The 26,521-nt window shown below is 33.4% G+C and overlaps 1 long non-coding RNA gene across 1 annotated transcript in view; it reads right to left on the bottom strand.

Moving 5' to 3' along the window:
- Nucleotides 1-26,521, bottom strand: part of LOC141547866 (uncharacterized) — an 84,167-nt gene that overhangs the window by 28,657 nt on the left and 28,989 nt on the right. Inside the window, exon 2 of the long non-coding RNA XR_012483652.1 lies at nucleotides 12,599-12,699. This is a non-coding gene — a long non-coding RNA (uncharacterized LOC141547866). The remainder of the gene's footprint in view (nucleotides 1-12,598; nucleotides 12,700-26,521) is intronic.

The raw sequence follows: 26,521 nt of genomic DNA, 5'->3' as shown, positions 1-26,521 counted from the left end.
GAATAGGAGAAAAAATGGGTCCCATTAAAGAGTGAGGTTACATATTTTTGCAATTGTTAATAGATTCCCATAAGTCTTTTCTACTTTCTTTGGGCCAAAATAAAGGTTGTCCTGTACTTGATCCATGCAATTGTCCTAGAATGCTAATATAGAAGGTAGAACACCTATTTAAAAAGTGTTTAAAGACTGAGACCCAAGTCATATTCTGAGATTTCACAGAATAAACTAAATGTAGCAGGAAATATGGAACAAAGAGCTAATGATCTTTTGGGAAGGCTCCCAACACTGTACCTGATTTCTGTAAGCCCAGAAACTGGGAATCTTAGAACATAATTAGAGAAGCCAGGTGGTGCAGTGGCTAGAAGGTAGAGTCTGGAATCAGGACCAAGTTCAAATCTAGCCACACACTTATTAGATGTATGACCCTAGACAAGTCCCTTTAATCCTGCTTTCTTCAGTTTCTTCATCTGTAAAATGAGCTGGAAAAGGAAATGGCAAACCACTCCAATATCTTGCCAAGAAAATCCTACATGAGGTTACAAAGAGTTGAACAATATTGAAAACAACTGAACAACAAAAAACCACAGATTATATAGCATTCTTTGGTTCCACTCTTTCTATTCAACTACTTCCTGGAGTCCACTCCTGAAAATTCATTCAAGAACTCAAATTCATGAAAAAAGTCCTCAGATGGCAGATGACTCCTTCTCTCTTTATGGATCTAACAATAACTCTATGGAGCTGGGAGTTTTTAATATTATCACTTGTAAGTCTCTCTCTTTCTTCTCTCTTCTCTCTCCTCTCTCTTTCACACACACACATACAAAGACACACATGCATACTCTCTGTCACTTTCTCTTTCTTTGTTTCTAACTTTGTCTCTCTCTCTTTCTCTCTCTGTGTCTCTGTTTTTCTCTTCCTCCCCCTCCTCTTCCTCCTCCTCCTCTGTCTCTCTTTGTCTCAGTATCTCTCTATGTATCTCTCTGTCCTCCTCTTCTTTTCCTTCTCTCTGTCTCTCTCACTCTTCTTCTCTATGTGTCTCTCTGTCTCTGCCTCTTTTTCTCTCCGTGTCTCTCTCACTCTCCTCTCTGTGTCTGTCTCTGTCTCTCTCTCTGTCTCTGTGTCTCTGTCTCTCTGTCTCTCTGTCTCTCTCTGTCTCTCTCTCTCTCTCTCTCTCACACACACACAAAACACACACACCCCAATATTCTTACCATAATCAAGGCTAATCAGATTTAACAAGGTTTTCAAAAGGTGTTTCATTAAGAAAGAACAACAATGACAGTAAAAAACAAACAAACAAACAAACAAACAAACAAACAAAATTATCTCAAAGTGGGGCACATTCTCCTTTTATCCACCCAAAGTTTCTGAGCAGAATGGGTTCCAAAAGTCCAAAAGTTTTGAGATTGTACACATAGAGAATACATGTGGTCAAAGAACAAATTTGCAATTCCTAGGAGTACTAGGAGTCCTTCCCTCTCCCTTTCACCAAATCCTTATAAGATTGTCTTTAATTGTCTCTCCTAAGCTCTGAGAATCAGTGCTTTGGTAGAGTCCATAGACTGAACTTCTCAATACAAGTCCTGGGGTTTCTGTTTTTCCCACATAGGTCTGCAGGTGTTTAGTTTTTTTTCTATTGTTAGTAGTTGATGCTACTACCTGTGGTTGACAGAGAGATTTTTGATGCATCCTCTGAATCTTCTAAGAAGCATATAGTCATCTGGATGGCAGGAGGCTGGAGTGAGTAAGGAGGGAAGGAAGTGGGAAAGGGAATGAGGCAGGGGAGGGAGAGACAGAGACAGAAAGAGAGGGAGGAAGAAAGGAAGAAAGGGAGGAAAGGGGACAAGGATTCCCTGTCAAGTGATGACTTTTTAAGAGCTCCTTTTTGAAACTCCTCCACTGTTTAACTCACCTTAGGGAAGTGATTCTGCACTGCCTTGGTTTATACCTAGACCAGGAAGTAGGTCTGATTTTTTTCAGCCAATCATAGGATGATTCCTGTTTAGCGTCATCCATATCTGTCCAATGACCCTAAAGCATTTTACTCCTTTCAAATCTAGGATTTCTTCAAATCTAATTTACACTTTTGATTGGTTAGTTGATTCAGCTAAATTATTTGATATTCTCAATTTCCATTAAAGAACTGGAGAGACTAGACTTATTTTCTTGATACCAGAAGATAGAATCAGGAACATAAGAGTTCCTTGTAGGAAGTCACAAAGAAGTAAATTTGAGTTAAGAAAGATTTCATAAAATCTTGAGCTATTCAAAAGTGGAATAGGCTTCCTCATAAAGTGGTGGCTACCTCTCACCTCTAACCTATTTTAAAGGAAAGCTGGATGACAATTTAAGATTCCTGTTCTGGTATAGATGGGACTAAAATCTCTTCACATTCTGAATTGATAAATTTCTATTCAAAGGGAAACAAAGTTGTTCTTTGAAACCTCTCAAGGTCCTATAAATAAATAATAGAAGTCCACACATGGTACTTTTCTTTTTTGACAGAGTCCCAAAAGCAAGTATTTTCTCTTTTCCTTAATATTGATGTAATTTAAGATGTGACAAAAAACGGGGATGAAATATTTTGTTCTATATTTATTGAATGTCCTCAACATGCTAGCGTTATGTTGATTTCCCAACAGAACTCTTTCCCTGACATCTAGGAATCAACATTGCAGGAAGCATGACAACATATTCCATATACAATTATTTAAGCATATAAATAACACCAAAAAAAATTATGTTCATGCCCATGTAGGTTCTGATCACTTTTCAAGATTAATTATATATAATATATTTTTTTAAATGTTTTCTTTATGACTCTTAAAATCCTTCTTTATGTTGTGTCTTTCTTCTATCAGGGAACTATGTGAAGTAGGAAAGTAAGGTCATTACTGAAGTTCAAGTTGATCTTCCTTATATACACCAGGCTCAATTGTCTAGGTCTTTAAATCAAGAAGGAAAGTCTGATTTGTGTTGGTAATTGCTTCAGTCCCCTATATTCTATATAGTATAGTATGTATATGAGGGATATAATAGTGCTATTGACTTTGCTTCTCAGAAAATTCTGCAGAGGTTAGAATAATAATTCATATGAACATGGTACTTTGAAAGTGGCTAGGTGGCGCAGTGAATAGAGCATTAGACCTGGAGTCAGGAGGACTTCTTTTCTGAGTTCAAATCTGGCCTTAGTCACTTATTAGCTGAGTGATCCTGAGCAAGTCATTTAACACTTTTTACCTCAGTTCTTCATCTATAAAGTGAGCTGAAGAAGAAAATGGCAAACCATTCCAATATCTTTGCCAAGAAAATCCAAAGTGGGGCCATGCTTGAAACTGATTTAAACAACAAATATTTTAAAATAATAGTTCACATGTGTGTAATATTTTTACAGCTTGCAAAGCAATGTCTATACTATGGTTGAAAATATGAATGAGGATGAGAGGACAAATTCAGGAGTAGCACATCAAGTGAGATTTCATTCATATGGATGAAGCATTCAAGCTAAAAAGTTCTAAATAGAATTGACTTATCAACAAAATGCCTTTGATAATAAGCCTTGCAAATAACATTAAATTAACAATCATTACTAATACCAGCAAAAGTAGGAAATTGTTCCTGCTAATAAAATATAAATTGTATTAAGAAATTGCAATGGCAATGACAGCACTGATTTGAAACAGAGAGATTTTGTGAATGAAAAAAATCTTGGAAAGCAGTGTACACATACACACACACACAGACACACACACACCCTTCTCTAGAGTGATAGTAAATGAGAGATAGCAAATTAGATAAGAGGTGATATTATCTCTGAAGAAATGAAGTCAAAGTTATTTTTAGCCATCACTGAAGGAGCTCTGTGTCTGGAACAGGGAGGCCACAGTTTGTTTGTCATTTGCTCATTCTAGTAAGAGAGCCTGTCATGCTCTGTATTTAGTTTTAGGTCACTAAGAATAAGACAGAAGCAAAGGAGTTGGAAGGAATCCAGAAGCTGACAGCAAAAGTAGTGAAGGTAAATGGAGGAGACAAATCTAATTTGTTTGGATAAAATATTGTGAAGGGGAGAGGAAGGTGGGGAAAATGTATCAACAAATGCCAATATGAGAGCAGGAATCATATGATAAAGTGTAAAATATATTGGATTTGGGGTCAGAGGAGCTGGGTCCAAAACCCCTCCATCCCCTTAGACAGTTAGGTGGCACCACAGTGCATAAAGCATCAGGCCTGGAGCCAGTAAGACTCATCTTCCTGAGTTTAAATCCAGCCTAAGACACTCACTAAGCTGGGTTACCCTTGACAAGTTACTGCAACTTGCCTTAGTTTCCTCATCTGCCAAATAAACTGGAGAAGGAAATGACAAACGATTCAAGGACCTTTGCCAAGAAAATCCCAAATGGAGTTACAAAGAGTTGTAAACAACTTAAAAAATGACAACATATTCTATTCCATATACAGACTAAACAACCTTATCACTACAATCTGTGTGACCTTCTATAAATCATATAACGTCTCTAATTCTCAGTTTCCTTGTCTGTAAAATTAGTGAGTTAAACTAAATGAACTGTATTGCTTTTACATCTGAATGGGAGAATAATTGATAATTATCTGTGGCTTGGAAAATATTATAAAAGATACATCAGACAGTTTCCATTATAATTTTCTACATAAACATAATTATTATTGTTATAATAAGAAAAAAAGATATGGGAGGGAAACTTTCTCAGTCAACATCTCAGTTAAAAAACTAAAATCCAAAAATCTATAGGAAAGAAAAAATAAGCCTATAAAATTAAGAATGGTTCCCTAATAGGGGAAACCTATTCAAGGAAATGAACAAAAAGTGTTTCCCCCAAAATGCAAACTATCAGAATAAAGCAATCACTCAACAAACATTTGTTAAGTCCCACTGTGTGCCAAAACTTATGCCAGGTTATAAAAACAAAACTGTCTTTGTCTTATTGGAATCATTAATAATCAGAGAAATGCAAAGTAAAACATTATTGTGTTACTACACACCATCTATCAAACTGGAAAAGGTAGAAAAATTCAAATTAGAGGGAATGTAAAAAAAAGAAGTCTAATTGTTTGAGATGATGAAAGAAAAGCAACTAAATTGTTTGTACCCTTTCACCCAAAGATCTTGCTAATTAGTTTATACCCCCAAGGAAATTATTGATAGAAAGAAAGACTAAAATGTACAAAAATATTTGTTGAAACATTATTTGTAGAAACAAACTAAAATCAAATTAATTAGGAAATACTTGGATCTATGATCTCATCAATTATGCAAATCAAAAACCATCCATACCAGTCTTGGTCTGTGTTCTGTGAAAACTTCAGTTGGCCTGTGCATCTTCCTAGAGGCTTTCTTTACTCTCCTTAACTTAAGTGAACACTGGTGAAAAATCAGGATTGTCCCATTATTCTTTATTCTTACCACATGATCAGCCTATCTTCTTTGTGATCATACCTTGATATGTGCCTTTCTTCTAGTTCTTATTCATAACTCTTTATCCTCATTTGTTAATTGTTGCATCTGACTTGCATTTTGTTATACTAATTTTTAATTGTTTGGAGATTGATGTTCTTTGACATACCAGATACAATAACACTAGATAATAACTGATATTTTTAATGGTATATATATATATATATATATATATATATATATATATATATATATATATATATATATATATATATATATATATATATGTATATATATATATGTATTATATGAAGTTTGGCCATCATTTTAAGAGTTTTGTAATTTCTTAGAAGCAATTTGGCTTATTCTCCTCCTCTAGTTTAATTCCAATCTCAATTCATGATCCATTCACACTGTCTAACTAATATAGAAATATATTAATGTATAAGAATAACATGTTCATTTAACTCTATGTCATAAATGAAATATTAGGAATTCTTCATCCACTTGGTTTTTCCTTTGTGAATGGCTTAACCAAACTCTATTGAGTGGTATCTTCTATCTATAAATCAAAATAATACAAAATTTCTGAAAGATAGAATAACAAATATAACCATGTTTGATATTTCTCTGATCATTAACATCAGGTAAGTTATAAAACCAGAATAAAAGGTTCCAGCCAAAGGTATGTGTTTTAGTGCTAGAGGAGATCAATAGAGTCTAAATAAAACAGTGATGGGAGTGAACCCTGAAACTAAATTTGTCTCTCAGATTCAGAAGAGGGAAAGCATACTTCCCCAGATAAGCCTTTTCCAAGTTAAGCAGCGATCATTCAATTGGAGATCTTGGTCTAATAATCAGCTCAAACTGCCTCCAGCCCACCTCCACCCCCCAGATTTGCTCATAAAATAGGTTTCTGTTTACATACTCTTTGCAAATTTCATCATTAAGGGATTTGTCCCCTAAGAGAGAGCCTCTTAGTGAACAATAAAACTTCCTTTGGCCACAGATTTTGGGGTTTGTAAATTCTTTTGCATTTGGACCTGAATCCCCAAGCAGAGGGATCTCTTCCCCTTATTCCCACACCTCATCAATAGGAATTAATATTTGATCTTCAAAGTCAATTAACTTTATTGAGTATATAATTATATGGTCAGATCTGTGTTAAAGGAAAGTCACTTTAGTAGTAGTGTGATGTATTAACTCAAATGGTGAAAGACTTGAGGCAGAAAATAAGGATGTTGTAATAATCTAAATTAGGACCTATACTAAGAGGAAGTTTCATGAGTAAAAAGAAGGATCCAAATGTAAAAGATTTTGTAGAACTAAAAATAGCAAGAGTTAGCAATTGAGTCAACTGAAGTTGCAAGTTGGGCAAGTAGAAGGACCATAGTAATCTCAACTGTAATAGGCAAGTGGGAGGAAAGTGAGGATTTATGGAAAAGATAATGTCAACATTTCAGACATGCTGAATTTGAGAAATCTATGGGATATTCAGTTTGAAACAATCAATACACAATCAGTGATGTATGACTGAAGTTGATGGGAGAGACTGGAAGAAATTCAATATCTAGATGTATGACTCATTTCTATATAGAGATGATAGTTAGATCCATGGGAACCAAAGAAGTTACCCAAAGAGCATAAAAGAGAAAAAGGTCTAGGACAGAACCTTGGAGGATACCCAGTTCTAGAATTCAGAGAATTTCTAGTAGATTGCAAGGGAGAGAGGGAAAGAAAGAGAAAAGATAAGAAAGAAGGAGGATAAAAATTATTTATTATTCATTTTCATACATGGAACAAAACTGCACATGGTAGGCACATAATAAAAGCTGGGAGTAGCTAGATGGCTCGATAAATAGAGCACTGTTCGAGGAATTAGCAAGACCTGAGTTCATCACTATAAGCTATAATCAGGGAGTTAGGAAGACTCATCTTAAGTTTGTTAGATTTCAGACACACCTCTAGCTGTGTGACTTTGACAAGTTACTTGTTTGTCTCAGTTTCCTCGTCTGTCAAATGAACTAGAGTAGGAAATGGCAAAAACACTCCAGTATCTTTGCCAAGGAAACCCCAAACGGGATCATAAAGAGTCAGGCATTACTGAAACCATTGAACAACAACAAATAAACAATGATCACATACACATATTCTCAACTACAATTACAAAGTTTAAGAAATTAGATTCCTATTGAAAATATTTCCTGTCTTAAAAACTAAAATGCCTATAAAAACAATGCTAAAAGAGAAAATCTTTCAAAAATCATAGGATCATATATCTACAGCTAGGGGAAGCTATCTGAGGTCGTCTTTCTTAACTATCTCATTTTACAGATAAGGAAACTGAGGTCTAGGGAAGCTAAAGCAAGTCCATAGAGGTGGTAATTAAACACAGGTTCTTTAACTCAAGGGGTACATTGTTCACTACTCACTGTTCCCAAATCACTATTGCTTTTCTTTCTTAATCTTTAAACCAGACACGCAGACTATACTTTTTACCATAGGCAGATATTGCATTAAATGTGTTGAATATCAGATGATTTTTTCAGTGTTTCCTTCACCAAGAAGTTGTTAATTAATTTGGGAGTGGGGGGGGTGGGAAGCAGGAAACATTGAAGTCAGTCATTTAATTTCCTTACATATTCAGAGTTGCCTGAAGCAATTTCCTGCAAGGAATTCCAAATCTTCCCATTGAACTTCTTTAGCAGCTGGTAACTAAGTTATCAACTCCTGTGAGAGATACTTTAGCCTCTAAGGACAATTTAAGTGTTTCTAAATTCATGATAGAGTCACCTCAACTTTAGAAAATTGAGTGAAATAATTTCTAGGTTGCTGCTTTAATTTAAGAAAACAGTGTGGCTAAGGTAGAGGAGATTTGAGATGGAAATTTAAAATATCTGATTTCTTAGTCTGGCTCTACTGCTAATTGTGTGACCCTGGATAAATTACCTCATTTTTCTGTTCTTCTATTTAAATATATATATATATTTAAAACTTAAAAACAACATAAGAAAAAATAGAAAAAAAAAAAAAAAAGACAGAAAAAGGAAAAAACAAACATTGTCATGTGACCAGCAGAACATTAGGGAGGATCAAAATATGTAAGAATAAATTTCCATTTCAAGAAAGCATATATAATAATAGAAGACATTATATTCACAGCTGTCTATCTTTGTTTTCTTGAAGGTTTTCTTTTGTTCTCTTTTGTGTAGTTTTTACTTCATTCTTTTCCCCCTTTCATTCCTTCTATTTCCCCCAAGCAGGCCATAGTTAAACTTGAATACATATATATGTGTGTGTGTGTCTGTACATATATGTAAACACATATATTTCTATTATATATACATATATATAAGCACATAAACACATAGACATGTATCTAAAACAATATTAATGACTGACATATAATGTAGATATATTTCTCTCTTGAATCTTTATGTTTAATTTTGACAATCTTAATTGTCTGAGATCAATAATTAGTACCTCTACTTTTTTTCTAATAAATTCTATTTCTGATCATTGTATTTGAGTATATTTCTTATTTCCTATCCCTGCTAACTTTTCTTCTTTAGTTCTGCTCCTTAGCTTGCCTTGCTATTACTTAACTTCTTCCCTCCCCACCCTCCTTCCTTCCCTCCTTTTACCTACCTCCTTATGCCATTCCCATTAATCTATACACCCCTCTAAACCCCTCCTTATACTGTTCCTTTTTTCCTTATTTCCTTAGAGATATTGGGGGATACTATACCCTTCTTGATGTGTGTGTGTGTGTGTGTGTGTATTGTTCCTTATTTAACCTATTCCCAGTATCAGTAGGTTTTCAGAATTACCAGTCTTCCTCCCCATCTAAAGTATCTTTACCATTTCTTCCTCTGCACCTCATTTATATAGCATAATTACTATTTCTACTTTTTCATTTTGCTTTTTTTTTAAGTTTCAAGTCATAATCAATCCTGCCCCAAATTTTCTTTTGAACTACTAAATTACTAATGTCAATCTTAGACATATCATTTACATACCATATATAAAACAATTTGTCCTTATTGAGTCCCTTGAAATTGCCCTTTGATGCTGGTTCTTATATGTTAAATTTTTTATTGAGTTCAGGTTTGACTGAGACAATGTCCCTAAAATCTGTGAGTTTATTGAATATTATTTTTTTTTTGTTTAATATTATGGTTACTTTTTCTGGGCATGATATTTTTGGCTGCAGGCCTAGTTCTTTTGATTGGTAATACTTAATAATCCAGACCATAGGTCTTTTATTGTAGCTGCTGATAAATCCTGTACAATAGTAATTGTAGCTCTAGCATATTTGAATTGTTTTTGTTTGCTTCTTTGTTTCTTATAGACATTTTCACTTCGATCTGCTGGTTTCAAAATTTAGCAATAATGTTCCTATGTGTTTTTCTTATAGAATCTTTTTGAAATGGTGATTGGTGGATTTTTTTTCTATTTCTACTTTCCCCTCTTGTTCTATCACCTCAGGACAATTTTCTTTGATTATTTCTTGCATTATTGTGTCAAGGTTCTTTTTTTTTGTTTTTTTGGCCATAACTTTCAGGTAGTCTAATTATTATTATATTTTCATGTTGTTTTTCTTATGTTTCACATTCTCTTCTAGTTTGTCATTCTTTATATTGTATTTTGTTATTTCTTGGTCTTTTATAGCTTCACTGGGCTTTCTCTTGCCCAATTCTAATTTCCAAAAAATCATTCTCTTCCTTAAATCTTTGGATCTCCTTTTGTAGTTGGTTGTCTTCCTTTTTTATAATCTTCTTGGGGGTTTTGTTTTTGGTTTTGTTTTTTAGCTTTTCTTCAATCTCTTTGAGTTGATTTTTTAAAGTTTTTGTTGAGTTCTTCTATAAATTCTTTCTGAGCAGATAGCCAGTTAATGTTACTCTTGGGGTAAGAGAGGTTTTGTTTGTTTCATTTTGTTTTGGTTTTTTTTTAGGGGGTTACTTAATTGTCTTCCTCTGAAGATGAATCCTGGTCTTTTCTAGTCCCATAGTAACTTTCAATGATTGGGTTCTTTCTCCTTTACCTGCTCATTTTTTAAAAAAATGAGAACTTATTAGAGTTATCACCTAATCCTGGGGTTAAGGGATGGTGCCTCCTCCTGCAAGAGCCTGTGGCCAGCACTGTCCCTACCCTATTGCTTTTTTTTTTTGGGGGGGGAGTAGAATTTTTTTTATTAATTTTTATAATTATAACATTTTTGACAGTACATATGCATAGGTAATTTTTTTTTACAGCATTGTCTCTTGTATTCCTTTCTGTTCCGAATTTTTCCCTTCCTTCCCTCCACCTCCTCCCCTAGATGTCAGGCATTCCCATACATATTAAATATCTTATAGTATATCCTAGGTACAATATATATGTACAGAACCAAATTTTGTTGTTGTTGTTGTTGCAAAGGAAGAATTGTATTCAGAAGATAAAAATAATCTGGGGGAAAAACAAAACAAAACAAAAAAAAATGCTCACAGTTTACACTCATTTCCCAGTATTCCTTTTCTGGATGTAGCTGATTCTGTCCATCATTGATCAATTGGAATTGGATTAGCTCTTCTCTATGTTGAAGATACCCACTTCCATCAGAATACATCCTCATACAGTATCATTGTTGAAGTGTATAATGATCTCCTAGTTCTGCTCGTTTCACTCAGCATCAGTTGATGTAAGTCTCTCCAAGCCTCTCTGTATTCCTCCTGTTGGTCATTTCTTACAGAACAATAATATTCCATAATATTCATATACCATAATTTACCCAACCATTCTCCAATTTATGGACATCCATTCATTTTCCAGTTTCTAGCCACTACAAAAAGGGCTGCCACAAACATTTTGGCATGGGAAACCTCACCCAGCCCAGACACAGAAAGGATTGACAGATTGATAGCTCTTTCTCGATTCTCCCTTCTTTAGTATTTCCTTGGGATATAAGCCCAGTAGTAGCACTGCTGGGTCAAAGAGTATGCACATTTTGATAACTTTTTGGGCATAATTCCAGATTGCTCTCCAGAATGGTTGGATTCTTTCACAACTCCACCAACAATGCATCAGTGTCCAAGTTTTCCCACAGCCCCTCCAACATTCATTGTTACCTGCCCTACTGCTTCTGCACTTACTGGCATGCTGGTTCCTTCTTGCTAGGGGGAGCATCTCATCAATATAGCTGAGTCTGGAGTTCCTAATCCCTTAATCTTCCTAATTCAAACCCCTGGCTCCCTACACTGTTCAGGAGAGGAAAGTTCCTGTGGTTATCGCTGAGACTCTCTGTAAACCCATCCAGCCCTAGAGCTACCCACTTGCTGTTTCTATACAAAGTGTAGTCTGGAAGTGTTTACACTTCAAACTGGGTAAACACCATCCTGAGATCTTTCTTCAGGTCTTTTCAAGTTGTGTAGGAGGACCAAATTCTGCCACAAGTCCTATTTGTTTTTTCAATTTTCCTTATAGAGTCTTCCAAATTTTTTCCCAAAAAGGAGATGCTATTAAAATCACTAAGAGAATTCCTTAGAGCAAAGAATAATGTATTAATAAAGTAAAAATATTAGTAAATTCAAATAAGTGAACTCATTTTTTCCTTATGTCTCAAGAGTATTATGGATTGCATTTTTTTAAACTGTTCCATTTACCCTTTTTTGTTTGTGTTTGTGGGGAAATCTGGAAAGCTTGGAATTTTCTTACCTACTCCATCTTCCCAGAATTCTCCTATTTTATCATCTATAAAAATCATAGCATTTTAGAGCTGGAATAAAGAGACTTTGACAATTATTTGGTCCATTCTCTATGCTTTCCAAAAAAGAAAATCAGAGGCCAGAAAGATTGCAATTTGTTCACAGCTCCTATAGACTGAAACTTGAACATGTTTCACTATTCAGATGATTATTATTATCATCTTCATTGTCAGCTTCTTCTTTATCATCATCACTATGATCTTCATTATCATATTCATCACCATCATCAATTGGCACTATCATTAATGTATTGCTTTATTAAAAATAATAGGAATTTTTAAAAAATTTTAGTCATGTCCTACTTTGTGACCCCTTTTGGGGGGAAGGGGTCTTGGCAGAGATACTAGAATGATTTGACATTTCCTTCTCTAGCCCATTTGACAGATAAAAAAGTTTAAGCAAACAGGGTTAAGTAACTTACCCAGGATCACACAGCTATTAAGTGTCTGAGGCCAGGTTTGAATTCAGAAAGATGACTCTTCCTCATTCCAGGTCCAGCACTTTCTCCATTGTACCATCTAGCTGCCCCAGAGGAAAAATGGCATTTTCAATGTGTGATTTATAATATTAATAATAATAATATTTAATATTTATATATCACTTTAAATTTACAAAGTTGTTTTAATAAATATTAGCTCACTTGATCCTCACAATAACCCTGAGAAGTAGGTACTGTTATTATCTTCTTTACACATGAGAAAACAAACAGAAAGGTTAGCTAGTAAATGTCCCAGGAAGGATTTGAAGTTGGGTCTACCTCTCTCTACTAAACCAAGGTTCCATCCCAAAACTAACAAAGTTGTAAGTTTCATAGTACGTGATTTTATATTTGTTGGACATGAAAGATCTGCATAGGTTTCCTGGCAACACACTTGGCTATTAATTTCTGGGGAGAAGAAATGGATAAGCAAATCATCCTTTTGTTCTCCCTATTATTATGGCAGAGAATTTATCACTTGCCCAGATATATTCTAAAATTATCCTTTCTAAATTTATGTAGTGACTACTCTTATCATTAAAATAAATTTTGCCCCCCACACATACACAAACACCTTTTCATAAAACAATCTACACAAATAATTTAGTGTATATTTTAATAAAATAAAAATGAGAATTTATGACGATTTTAACATAAAATAAAAATGACATTAAAATGCAAGGTATTTCTAAAATATTTATTCAAATCCTTTTAAATGTTTATGTTCTTCTTAATTATCAAAACATAAATTGTGAATGAAATTTATTTTTCTCATCTTTATTATTATCACCAAGAAAAAAAAATGGCAATTTCTTCTTTAAGTTCACTCTTGAAGGTGCTTGCTATTATGAAAATGCCAGAATGAAAATATTAAAATGGGTGTGCTTTGGTTTTGACACAAAGTTTTTCAAATGTGCTGTTACTAATGATATTAATATTCACTATTTTTCAATCACTAATAAAGATTGATATTTTAGCTTTATAATAGCTCTAGCAGAAAACCCAGTTTCATATATATAAGGTTTTGTTGAAGATGTAACATTTATATTGCTTTGTTTAAATAAGGCAGAGATTTCTTTAGGTACCATAATCAAAATATAAGATTTTTCTAATTCAAAAGCTCATTACAAGATAAGTCTATTAGCTTATTTTAGGGGAATGAAGTTGGAGGTATCTTATTTGTCCACAGCAAATAAGTTTTTTATCAATTAATATCTGAAATAACTAAGTCTTTAAGATAAAATAATTGTTTTTGTAGACTAGTCAAGCAATTAAGTTTCAAGTGAAGTGTTTTCAATATTAGGAAAAGTGAAATTTTATTCTATACATTTCAAAATCATTAACTTTTTAATACATAGTCAATTTTTCTGAATCACAAGATAAATTTGAAGTCATTTCATATACATTGATTGTATATTTTATGATGAATTTATGATTGATGTGTGACTTCATCATAACATACAATGTAAGTAAAAAAATCAATGGAGTTTTTGCTATAGTTCTCATGTATTTAGAATCAATTTGGGTCAGCAAGCATTTATTAAGCACCCATTTTGTGCCATGCTCTCTACTAATCACGGGGGGAAAACAAGAAAAGCAAAAGCAGTCACTCCCCTTAAGAAGTTCACAATCTGATGGAAAAGACAACATGCAGAACGACTAGGTATAAACAAATTTTAGGCACAATAATTTGGAGATAATCTCAAAAGTTATGAATTGATATTTAAATCTGAAAAAAATTGACCTGAGATTTGAAAGAAGCCAGGAGTCAGAGACAGGAGAAAGAGCATTCCAATTCTGGTAAATGGCCAGTAAAAATACCTTCAATTAGGAGATGGAGGCTAAGTATGGAGGCCTGTCTCTCTGGCAAAGTACATAGAAGGGAGTAAAGTATTAAAAGACTAGAAAAATAAGAAGAAACCAGGGTACAAAGGGCTTTAAAAGCCAAATGAGATGATTATAATTGATTCTGGAGGCAATAAAAAGCCATTAGGATTTACTGACTAGAAGAGTAACATTATCAGACTCTAGCTTTAGGAAGAATATTTTAATAGTCGAGTGGAAGATGTAGTAGAGTATGGAATGACTTGCGGCAAGGATACCAATCAGAAAGCTATAACAATATCTTAAGCATGAGACGATGAGGAACTCACCAGGATGGTGATGTCAATAGATAAGAGGCTTTTGAGAGAGATGTTAAAGTGAAGTTGACAGAACTTGGCAGCAGATTGACTAGAAAGGGAGGTAGAACAGGGGCATTTATACCTAAGTTGTCAGCCTAGGTAACTGAAAAGATGATGGTAAAGAAAGGAGAATTTGGGGCAAAAGATAAAGAATTCAGATTTGGATATGCTGAGTTTAAGACATCTACAAAGAATTTAGATTAAGATGTCTAAAAAGCAGAATGCTCATTTTTTTTCAAAGATATCTATCAAATATAACAGAAGGAAATTTTGTATGAAATTCCTATTTCTCGGGGGCAGCTAGGTGGCTCAATGGATAGAACACCAGCCTTGAATTCAGGAGAACCCGAGTTCAAATCTGGTCTCAGACACTTAACACTTCCTAGCTGTGTGACCCTGGGCAAGTCACTTAACCCCAGCCTCAGGACAAAAAAAGAAAAGAAAAGAAATTCATATTTCTCATCTTTATTATTATTGTTAAAATGGCAATTTCTTCTTTAAATTCACTCTCTGAAATGCTTTGTCATGAAAAAATTCATGTTTTGCTACCATGTAGAAAGTATCCTATACTTTGCCATTATATGATCACACAATTTTTTAGTCTTCCTCAATTCATGGTTTTAAAAATAAAGTTGATTACTGTTTTAACAATTTTTAAAACTGTATGTTGCTTCTAACTCACAAGTTTCAGTCCAAGTGATTGTGTTGAAAGTATACAGTAGCTCCAAATGGCAGAAATGGCTTCATTTTTCACTAGAACTACAGATCTGGCATTTTGTTTTGACATTGACTGAGTTCTATCAGTGCAGAATCCAATATAATTTCCCCCCACTTTATTGTTTTCCCACATAATTTCATTTTCATCTAAAAATATGTCAAATATATTAAAATTTTCTCTTGATGTGGTATTAACATCCAAAGATCTTCAGAATAACAAATCTTCCCTCATATCAGTTTCAATAATATATTATAAATATTTAATCAAATGAGCATCTTTCAGTTGCATTAACTGCCACCTGGTGTTAATTTTCCACATCAGTCTCATTTCTGTTGACTTTCATTTGACCTATGTTTTCATTGAAAAAAGGGAACCTATTGATGTGGGAATTATACTAAAAATACATGCAATAGTTTGTGTCATTGTTTTGCAATCCCCCAAGAATTTCTCTCAAATCCCCACACCCCACAGTTTGGAAAATCCTGTCCTAGGCAATCAAGTTGTTCTGAAACTTGAAATAGATCCTGATTATTACTCAAGAGATCTCTTGATTGGATGAAACAGTCAAAAGAACAAGGAGGAAACTTGGGAAAGAAATGGTTGCATTTTACAGTGAGTTCAGTTTTTTGATAGTACAAAGGAACTAGTATCTCCCAAATGATGTGAAAAAGTCTTAACTTAGTAAACAAATATCTTTCAAATGACCAAGAAGCTCACACTATTATTGCTAAATAACTTAGCTTCAAGGCAAAGCTGTAACGATTAGCAGAGTACTAACATTTGGGACAGAGAGATGTTCAAATCTCATACTGCAGAAACTGATTTGGGGGCAGCATGTAGCACATCTCTTTAGTTCCTGCTAGTAGGATTTGGGGACAAAGGCTGCTGGAGTGCTTGAGCTCAGGAGTTTTTTAGTTGCTTTAACAAAATCTGTTTCTGATGAAACAAAATTGGTCAACTAACCATTATCAAAGATGTGTAGATAATATCAAAACAAGGATATTATTGCTTCCAAACAATGCAAACAGTAAACTGTGTATAACCCAGCAAGCTAATAAAGAATATATTGTAAATATGCTACAAAAAGTGAAAGCAATATACCACAAGTCATTACTACAGGCAGGGCATTATGTTTAATGCCATGGATACAAGAAATTATAAGACATGGTCCCTGACATCAAAAGGTTTGTCATCAAGTTGAATAGAGTGTTAATATAAGAAGGTAAGTAATGTTGCATTATATGGTATACTAAGGGTCAAATGAGTTGGAAAGATAGTTCAACAGTAGACACTTCAATCAAAAAAGGATTATGAAATATGATGATTTAAGAAGGCATGCATTAGATGAAAGAGTAACATTGATATATACATAGAGAGAAATTTCTTGCCTTTCAAATGGAGAAAATGTTATGAGCAAGACACAGAAGTGGGAAAATGTTTAAGTGTATAGATAAAGGATAAGTTAGGCATATATGAAGAAGGAAAAAGACAATCTTCTAGACAAAGTATAAATTTTCTGGACATAGTGTAAATTCTCCTTATTAAAAATCATCTTGTCGAACTAATCTTCCTTCTGGTTTAAAAATTCACATATTCGTCTTTGTATAATTCAATTCATACAGCTGCAAGAGGTGTTAGATGGAGACAGAAAGGCAGAAATACATACTCTACACTGCTATTGGAGAGAAGATAATATTCCTACCAAAGGGTCTTGCACCAGATGGAGATTTAGGGATTTGAAACATTTATGCAAGAAGATAAAGACATCAAGGCTTATTTGCACAGGCTGCTCTGTTTATAAGATCTAAAGATTAAGAAGAATGGGTGCAGTAGGGAATCATGTTCACCAAGGAGTAACCTAAATCTGTCCCTTCATTGGTGATGTGATTCAAGTGTGGTATGTAGATAATAAAGGAAAATAGACTCATTAGAATAGATATTTGCTTAATATCTTCCAAAAGAAAAAGAAGTAATGTAATACTACTTACTCTGGGAGACAGTATCACAAATGAAATCATAAAAAAAATTCAGATTAGTTTTAGAAGATAAGAGGTCATTTGCATAGGCAGAATCTCAATCTTTGTAGTTGTAGAGACTGGACAGGATGACATTCATTTTTTATCCATTCTCTTTCTCTCCAAAGTAGATAGTTGGAACAGTCTCTTTTTAAGATACTATGGATTTCACTGAAGAGGTTTAGGATACTAGAACTTAATACAGTTAGTTTAATGTCATTGAGAAAGATTAACTCATCTTTTTCATCAATTGGGAAACTTTACTTTGTTACTCTTACAAAGATGTCTTCCCTTGCCCTTCAATTCATAATACAGTGAAAGAGATTATATTCCTTTTTTTGATGTTGATAATTAGCAAATCATTAAGTAAATTTACCTCCCTAGTCAAATCTTATCTACAGCAATTATGATTAGGGATTTTTTTGTCTCAGAAGAACCTTCAAAGGTAATATTTTCTTCTACTGAATTAATTTTTTAAAGATCACTAAAAAATAGATATCGTCAGATCCTACATTTTTTTCTATAATTCAACAAAGACTGATTGTTGATGTTCAAAGAAAGACCAACATATTTGAGAATAGTGAAATTTATCAACAGAAGATTATCTTTCAAGTGACAAATGTTTCTTTGGTTATAGTGACTTATTAAAATATATAAAAGTATAAAATGGCCCTCAATTCAATCAGTCAACAAACATTTATAAAGCATCTACTATGTGTAAGGCTTTGTCCTAAGTACTGCAGATATAATGAAAGGGTAAAAGATGGCTACCAACTCTCAAGGAGCTCACAGTCTAATACACAAACAAGAGATGGTAGGTAGGTAGATAGATAGATAGATAGATAGATAGATAGATAGATAGATGATACAGTTTTATGCATATACCCATGTGTATGTATATTATATATAAACTATATAATCTCCATATATATAAAATCAATATAATCTACATTTTATATATGTACATATAAAACATGTCTCATGAAAATTGGGTATTAAAAGATACATAAAATGTATAATCCCCTTACTATCAAATTGGAGAATATAAACAAAAAGCCTAGAGTTAGTGGACACTGGGATAATTGAATACATTATACCACACATATGACTATACTCCTGGAACTGAATGTACAAGAAGAATGATCAGTTGCATTCCCAAAACTGATTGCTTTTTTCCCTTAGGTCCTTAACTAAAGTCAGCACAGACCTATTTCCAGAAGAAGGATCTAATACTTCATCAACAACAGACTGGATAAATATTACTCCTACCAACAATATTTCATTTTGAAAAGGAACTCACAGAAAAAAATTCTAAAGGAATTAATTTCTAAAAGCTATGTTTTAGAAACTTTGACCCCCTAGGAATTTTTTAGGAAGTGAGACTTTTGGTTCACTTAAAGAATACTGCTGAGATAATCACTTTTTCTTCTACTTTTATAAGGCTCTCTCAAGGATAATCTCGGATTGATATATTCCTAGGGTTATATAGTTATGAAATTTGTTGTGGGCTATGACTAATGATGTAGGAGATTCAATTCTGTCTTAATATTACAGAGAAGGATCAGTTGAGAAGTTTTGATTTTGTTTTTGTTTTTCACTTTTTATCCTATTTTGGTTTTGGTTAAAAAAAAATTAGTATTCTGAGACATAAGGAAAAAATGAGTTCACTTATTTGAATTTACTAATATTTTCTACTTTACTAATACATTATTCTTTGCCCTAAGGAATTCTCTTAGTGATTTTGATAGTGTCTCCCCTCTGGGAAAAATTTGGAAGACTCTATAAGGAACAAGCTGCCATGTCTCTTGCTCTCCTAGTAAAAAGTTAGATAGTTATTAAACTGTCCCTGGAGCTACTGTGATTTACATTCATTTTTTAACAATTTCCTTTCTAGGGCATTACCTTCAACTGTGGCATAGCTTAGACTACTTCTTGGTTGCACTTAAAATAAAATTGTATTCTCAGCTTCCTGCTTCTCCTCTGCTACCACAACCAAATACAAAGTACAAAGAGAGGAATTTCTGACTTCCTATTCTTTCCCTTCACCTTAATCAATAGCAGCGAGAACATCAACAATAAATATTCATAAAACTCTGTATTACTTGTAGAGATTCCGAGGAAAGAAATTAAAGATACGATCTCAAGAAGTAGACAGTGTGCTGGATTAGGGGTCCAGTAGATCAGGATTCCCATACTGCTCTTATACTTCATGATCACTTAATGGATCAAGTCAATTAGCCTTCCTGAACCTTAGTTTCCTAATCTGTTTAATGGGTGAAATATTCATTTTACAAAGTTGTTATGAAATTTAAGTGAGATTATGCAGTTTTACATATATGTGCATTATATGTGTATATATACATATGTATAATTTTAAAGCTACCATATAAACATATGTGTATATATAGTGGCTTTAAAATATACAAAGCCACATAATATATAAATCAATGGTTCTTAACCAACAGCCCCTCCCCCAATAGGGTGATAAGAGAGATTTTTAAAGTGAGTCCATGAACTCACTTCCATGATAAGGAAAAAAATGCATTTTCATGTTCACTAATTACTAATTTCCTTTAATTATAAACACAGGCAAAAAAACATTATTCTGAAATGAGAGTCCATAGACTTTATACCATGTTGTCAATGGGATGCATGAAGTCAAAAAAGTTAAGAACCCCTGATATAGAAAGAGTACCTCTATACAGTGTCGTTAAAGCTAATTTAGTATTTTCAAGCCATTAAAACATAATATTTCAATAAGATTTGTGGGAATTTATTTATTATATCTATATAATGTATGGAAATATATATATTTATATACATATATACATATATCCACATCTATATGTTTAGATATAGATATAGATATAAATAGATATGAGCATAAAATCATAGATTAAATATATATTAGTTATGTTGGCATCATTGGAAAGTGGGAGGGGGACAGTGATTAGTTTGGGGCATTTAATCATTTATTAATCCCAGAACTTGAGCAAACATTTGCTATATAAGAAGCAAATTTTGTTTACTTATTTTGCTAAGGCAATTGGGGTTAAGTGACTTGTCCAGGGCCATATAGCTAGGAAGTGGAAGCATCTGAGGTCACATTTGAACTCAGGTCCTCCTGACTGGATAGGCTGATGCTCTATCCACTGCGCCACCTAGCTGCCCCTTAAGAAGCAAATTTTAATGAAGAAATAAAAGGTGATATTTATCTTCACATTTTCTGGAAGCAGCTAGGTGGTACAATGAATAGAACACTGGGCCTGGAGTCAGGAAGACCTAAATTGAAATTCAGCCTCAGACACTTACTAGCTATGTAATTCTGGGCAAATCATTTAACCTCTACTGGCCTTAGTTTCAGTAAATATAAAGTGAAAGTCATAATAGCATTTAACTGGTAGAGTTATTGAGAGAATCAGCTAGTCAATAAACATTTGTTTAGCATCTACTGTGTTCCAGGCACTGTGCTAAGAACTAGAAATATAAATATATATTTTTTAAAAACTCTGCCCTAAAGGAGTTTACAATCTATTTTATGAAGATGACATATCAAAAGAAGTTAAAAAGTATAGTGTAGGGAAGGTACCTAACAGAGAGCAGAGAAATCAGAAAAATCTCAAACTCTAAAAGGCTGTGCATCCAAGCTTTCTATTTACTGAAAAAAATCAATAAGGGACTTTATAGAATCTGTATTCCTTCTGCAGAATGCAGTTATAACACAATCCCATTACTGGTCTTTCTAGTTAACCAACTGGAGAAGGTTCAAGTGTGATATCTTGGCTGATTTTCTTTATTACTATAAGGTACTCTGAAATATTTTATGAGGAAAGATGCCAAAGATGTTTTAGAGTAAATGTGGTGAGATCAACTTCAAAAGAATAATTTGTTATTCCTGGTCACTTCACCAGTGGGTATCAGCTTCATCTGCTTCTTTATCTCTGCTATAGCTTGCTTGGTTCAAAATCAAAATAATTAAGTTCCCATTTCCTTTCTTAATAAAAACAATATTAGGTACGCTGACTTAGATTTTTTTAAAAACCCAATTTTGCAACCTCCATCTGAGCATGCTTGAAGATACTTTTCTTTTGTAGCTCTAGCTAACCTGAGTTACTATTCTGGTTTTAGTTCAATACGAAAAGATATCAAAAGCCTTGGAGATGAAAAACTACATGAAGTAAGAGATGATTTGCAAGTACATAGAAAAGAAAGGAGTGACCACCAAAAGTTAATATGGGTCCATTAAAAGAATTTGTTAGACTATTCTAATTTATTTTTAGACAGTTACTAGACTAGAATATTAGGAGAATGCTATTGGCACAGTTTAATTAAATTTAGTTAAATTTAATTAAACTCTAGAAGCATATTTGACAGTTTCTGAACACTTCTTTGTGGGTAAAATGGAGATATGAACAATGGATGATTATAATGTTAGTTGAATTCACTGGTTGACTGATCAGGCCCAAAGAATGATAATGAATCATTACCCATTTGGGGAGATTTCTATAGGGGAATGATATAGAGATGTATCATTGTCCCTATTTGGTTCAACTTTTTTATCAGTGACTTGGATGAAGGAATAGATGCCATGCTGATCAAATTTGCATATGTAGTGGACAGATAGAGATGGTTTATATGCCAGTCTGATGACAGAATGGGGATCCAAAAAGACTGACTCACTAGATTTGGCAGGTTGAAAGTAAAGGAAATAAAACTGAAAAAATAAATAGAAGGTCCTTTACTTGGCTTCAAAAAACAATTGTTTAAATACAAGGGGAATGTGATTTAAAAGTTTTTAATGTGAAAAAGCATTTTAATGGAATTTAAACTTAATATGAATCATCAACATGATGAGGCCATCAAAAGAACCAATTAATACAACTGTAGAACAGAGAATAGAGGAGGAAATGATGCTGCCCTGCTCAGACTACATTGGGGTTATTCTAAGAATCATCTTTAGGAAGGAATATTTTAAATGGTCTTCACAAATGCTCAAAAGGTTGAAGTAGATAGAATCCTTGACTTGAAGTCAGAAAGGAGTCAATATTATCTCAAATATCTTCTAACTAGTGTTACTTTGTGAAACTAATCAAGTCATTTAACTTTCTCAGTCTCAGTTTCTTAAAGCCTATCTTACAAGGTTACTGTAAGGATCAAATAAAATGACATATTTGATTATAAACTCCTTAAGGGCAGAAAACACCTTTTTCTCTTTTTGTCTTTTTAGCACTTATTTATTGATTGGTATGAAAAATACTTTGCAAACCTTAAAGAAGTATATAAACATCATCTGTCACTGTTATTCAGAAGAAGACAATAAAAATGGTCTGCTTGACTAAAAATCATGCTATATGAATATCAATGAAAGGAATTAAAAATATTTAGGCTGAAGAAGAGAATAACCCCCATGGGATATAATTGGAATCTTGGATTTAGTCAGAGAGGGAGGAAAGGATTAGGATATAGAAGAAATGTTATAAGATTTCACAGGATTTAGAGGCTCAAATATGGAAATTATTTATATAAGGTCACACAGTTAGTATATAACTATAAAAATTTTAATCCATGTCTTCCAAATCTACTCAGGATAGAACTAAGACCAATCTTTATTTTACCCCCCAAAATATATATACCTTCTTGACATAAGTGCACAAAGAATCTATGATTTTTGTCAGTAGTAAGAAGACTAAGTGAGTAACCTTCCTTTACCAATAGAGTCTGCTACCTCCCTAGTTCTTAGCATATAAATCTTAAACAAAATGTCCCAAAAATCTTGATGCACTTTCTGCACCAAGACTTTGGGGACATGTTTTAAAGCTGTTCCAAGACTCTTAGGACACTATTAAACTATCAGAGTTTAAAATTGCACTAAGAACTTTGGGATACTTTGTGAAAGGAATTACCTGAAAACTATTTGAGATTAAATGATTTGCCCAAAGTTAAACAGCTAGCAAGTATTGTTGTCTGAATTTGAATCCACATTTTCCTGACTCCAAGCTGAGTGTTCTGTTTATTAGAGCATGCTACTTTTTGGGCTTTTTTTTCTTTACATAGTAAAAATATCACATCTGTAACTTTGCTGGCCCCATTATCTTACCTACAGATTGCTACCAGTCATATCAAATTGTGTGATTCTTCTAGTCCCTATTTGCTAAGTAAAAAGGAATTGCTTCCTAGGAGAACATATATTCACGCCAATGAAATCATTCAATCTTAAGAGCAGAACTATAGATGTGGGAGAAGGTGCCTTTGTCTGTGTTTTATTTTCTCAGAACTTTATCCCCAGTGAATGTTATCTTGATTCAGTAGAAACCAGACATTCTCTGAAGGTGAAACCTAAGCCCAGACTAAATGTATATCATTGCTAACTGCTTCCCTCTTTCAGCACCAAACATTTATCAATGTTTCCTTTTCAAGATTTCCAAAGAAATATAAGCTGTCCCAAATGAAAAAAGAATTGTCCATTTGGATAATAGAATCTTAGGACTTCAGAGAAATAAGGTACTAAAGATGCATATAGTCCAATCCATAGTAGAACAGGAACCTTCTATAATATGCCAACAATTGGTCATATGCAATGACCCTTCTTTAGACGCACCTTACCTTGAGGATCATTGACTTAAAAGCTGTTCCTCTATGTTAGAATCCAAGTACACTTCCTTTTGTGCTAGATAATTCTGGAGCAGTGATTCTCAAAGTATGATCTGTAGACATACTTAAGAAGTCCCTAAGACCTTTTCAGAGATCTTCAAGGTCAAAACTATTTTCATAATAATACCATTAAGATATTTATTTCTTATTACTCTTCTTTTCCAACTATTATGTGTTAGCCCAGATTTTCTTTGTGAAGACTGACCAAAACACATATCACAACAAATTAAGTATAGAAGCATATGTGAAAATCTATTTTTCTTCTATTAAGTAAGACTTCAAAGAGATTTATAATAATATATAAAAACAATGTCACTTGTCTCACTTATCTTTTTTTGGTTTTTTGGAAATATAATTATTTTTCATAAGATATGCAATTTATGTTAACATGTATTAGGTTTATTATTTTAAATAACAAATGTCTTAATAGTTTATCAGTTTTCATTTCTAATGCAGTTAATCTAGATAGATATAACAAGCAAAAGCTTTTGGAGTCTTCAATAATTTTTAAGAGTACAAGGAGGTCCTTAAAAGTTTAAGAAGCTACTTTTTTAGAGTATTTTCTCTGAAGATACTTCATCTCTAATTGGCAGTCTTTCCAGATCTCTGTTTCTGGAAATCTCATCTTCTTTACATCATAACAAGACTTATTGCTACCATAAGTCAAGTACTAATCTATAGTTGCATCACAACATTGAGAATTCTAAGGGACCTCAGCAGGCATCCAGTCCAATTCATACCTGAAAAGAAATTCTTATCATAACTGGTTATCTAACCTTTATGTAAGTACTTAAGTGAGAAGCTCGTTGACTGATAAGATATCCCATTAATTGATAATATTTGTAAAGCACTTAGCACAATGCCTAACTCAAAAATGGCACTTAAATGCATATTCCCTTTCCACTTCAACTCTACCCTATGAGTTTACCTCCTTGATGTAAATTTCAGATGGGCTAACTTGGGAGTAATGGGATTCTATCACTGAAGGACTTGAGACAAAGACTGAGTGTGCTATTTGGCAATATATTTGGTTAAGGATGGCTTGGGCTAAACTTGTTCCACTTGTGACCCTCTTTGCCCAATAAATACATGACTCCAAGTATATAAGTATGTAAAATAGATGCACAAATCAAAGATTTACTGATAATAAATCATAATTTCATGATCTTCACATTCAGTTACATGACCCCATATGTTTAAGAAGCTTTGGACTACATGAGGTTTCTTCCCAATGAGAAATTTCAAGATTCCTATGTTAAAATAACTAAATTAGCAAAGTAGATGTATTCCCAGAACTTGTCTTTATCAGAAACTTAATATCTAGAAGTAGAGATAATATAGGAGGTATAAGGAATACATTCCAGGACATAAGATAAGGAAGGCTAGAGTATAATACCAAAAAATGTCATTAAATATTAACTAAAATAACATCAAATGTGCCAGGAAACATACTATATGTATTTGGGATTCTGGCACATAGTGGAGAAGAGGACAGGGGTAATGTTGAGGTTAGGGGAAGTAAGGAAAACATCAATCTTTTCAAGGAAGAGATTGGGCTTTGAAGGGAGGAAAGATGGAGGCTTCTAGCAGAGTCCTCATAAAACAGAACAGACTTCAGGTCCTGGAAGAAGTTGGTAAGCTAATGTCATAGGATACTCTATCCATTAAAATTTCCCAACTTGGACCTCTTGAAAATTTAACCATGTCATGTCTTTCCTCCATTTTCTCAGGTAACTATTGAAGGAACAAAAACCATGGGTTATCAATCCTGATTTTGCCTACAAACCACTCCTAAGTCACTCTAAAAGAACCCAATCAGGATTACTTTTAGGGTGAGTGGAATAGGACTAGTTTGATTTCAGAGCCTTTGGATACCAAATATATCTCCTCAGCTACCAGTTTATTTGAACAGTTTAGTAACTCTTCTTGCAAAATATCAAGTTGACCTCCAGAACAATAGATCTAATTTACAATTCCACCAGCAGTGTATGAGTGTATATGATTTTTCAAAGATCCTCCAACACTGATTATTCCCATCTTTTACCACTTTGATAAGGGTTGCTTTCATTTGAATTTCTTTTATTAGTAGTGATTTAAAGTATTTTTCTTAGTTAATAGCTAATATTCTTTCATTTTTATCTATGGTGCAATAATGGTTTGATATCTAAATTTATATATATATATATAATATGTGTATATTATATATATATATATATGTGTGTCTTCAGTAAGTTGCTAGGCACATATAGGCATTAAGATGCCTATTCTTGTTCTCAAAATTATTTGACATAAATGTTTT

The sequence above is a fragment of the Sminthopsis crassicaudata genome, chromosome 1 (genome assembly GCF_048593235.1).
Source record: "Sminthopsis crassicaudata isolate SCR6 chromosome 1, ASM4859323v1, whole genome shotgun sequence".
Taxonomy (NCBI): domain Eukaryota; kingdom Metazoa; phylum Chordata; class Mammalia; order Dasyuromorphia; family Dasyuridae; genus Sminthopsis; species Sminthopsis crassicaudata.
This window is presented reverse-complemented; position numbering and strand designations above follow the sequence as displayed.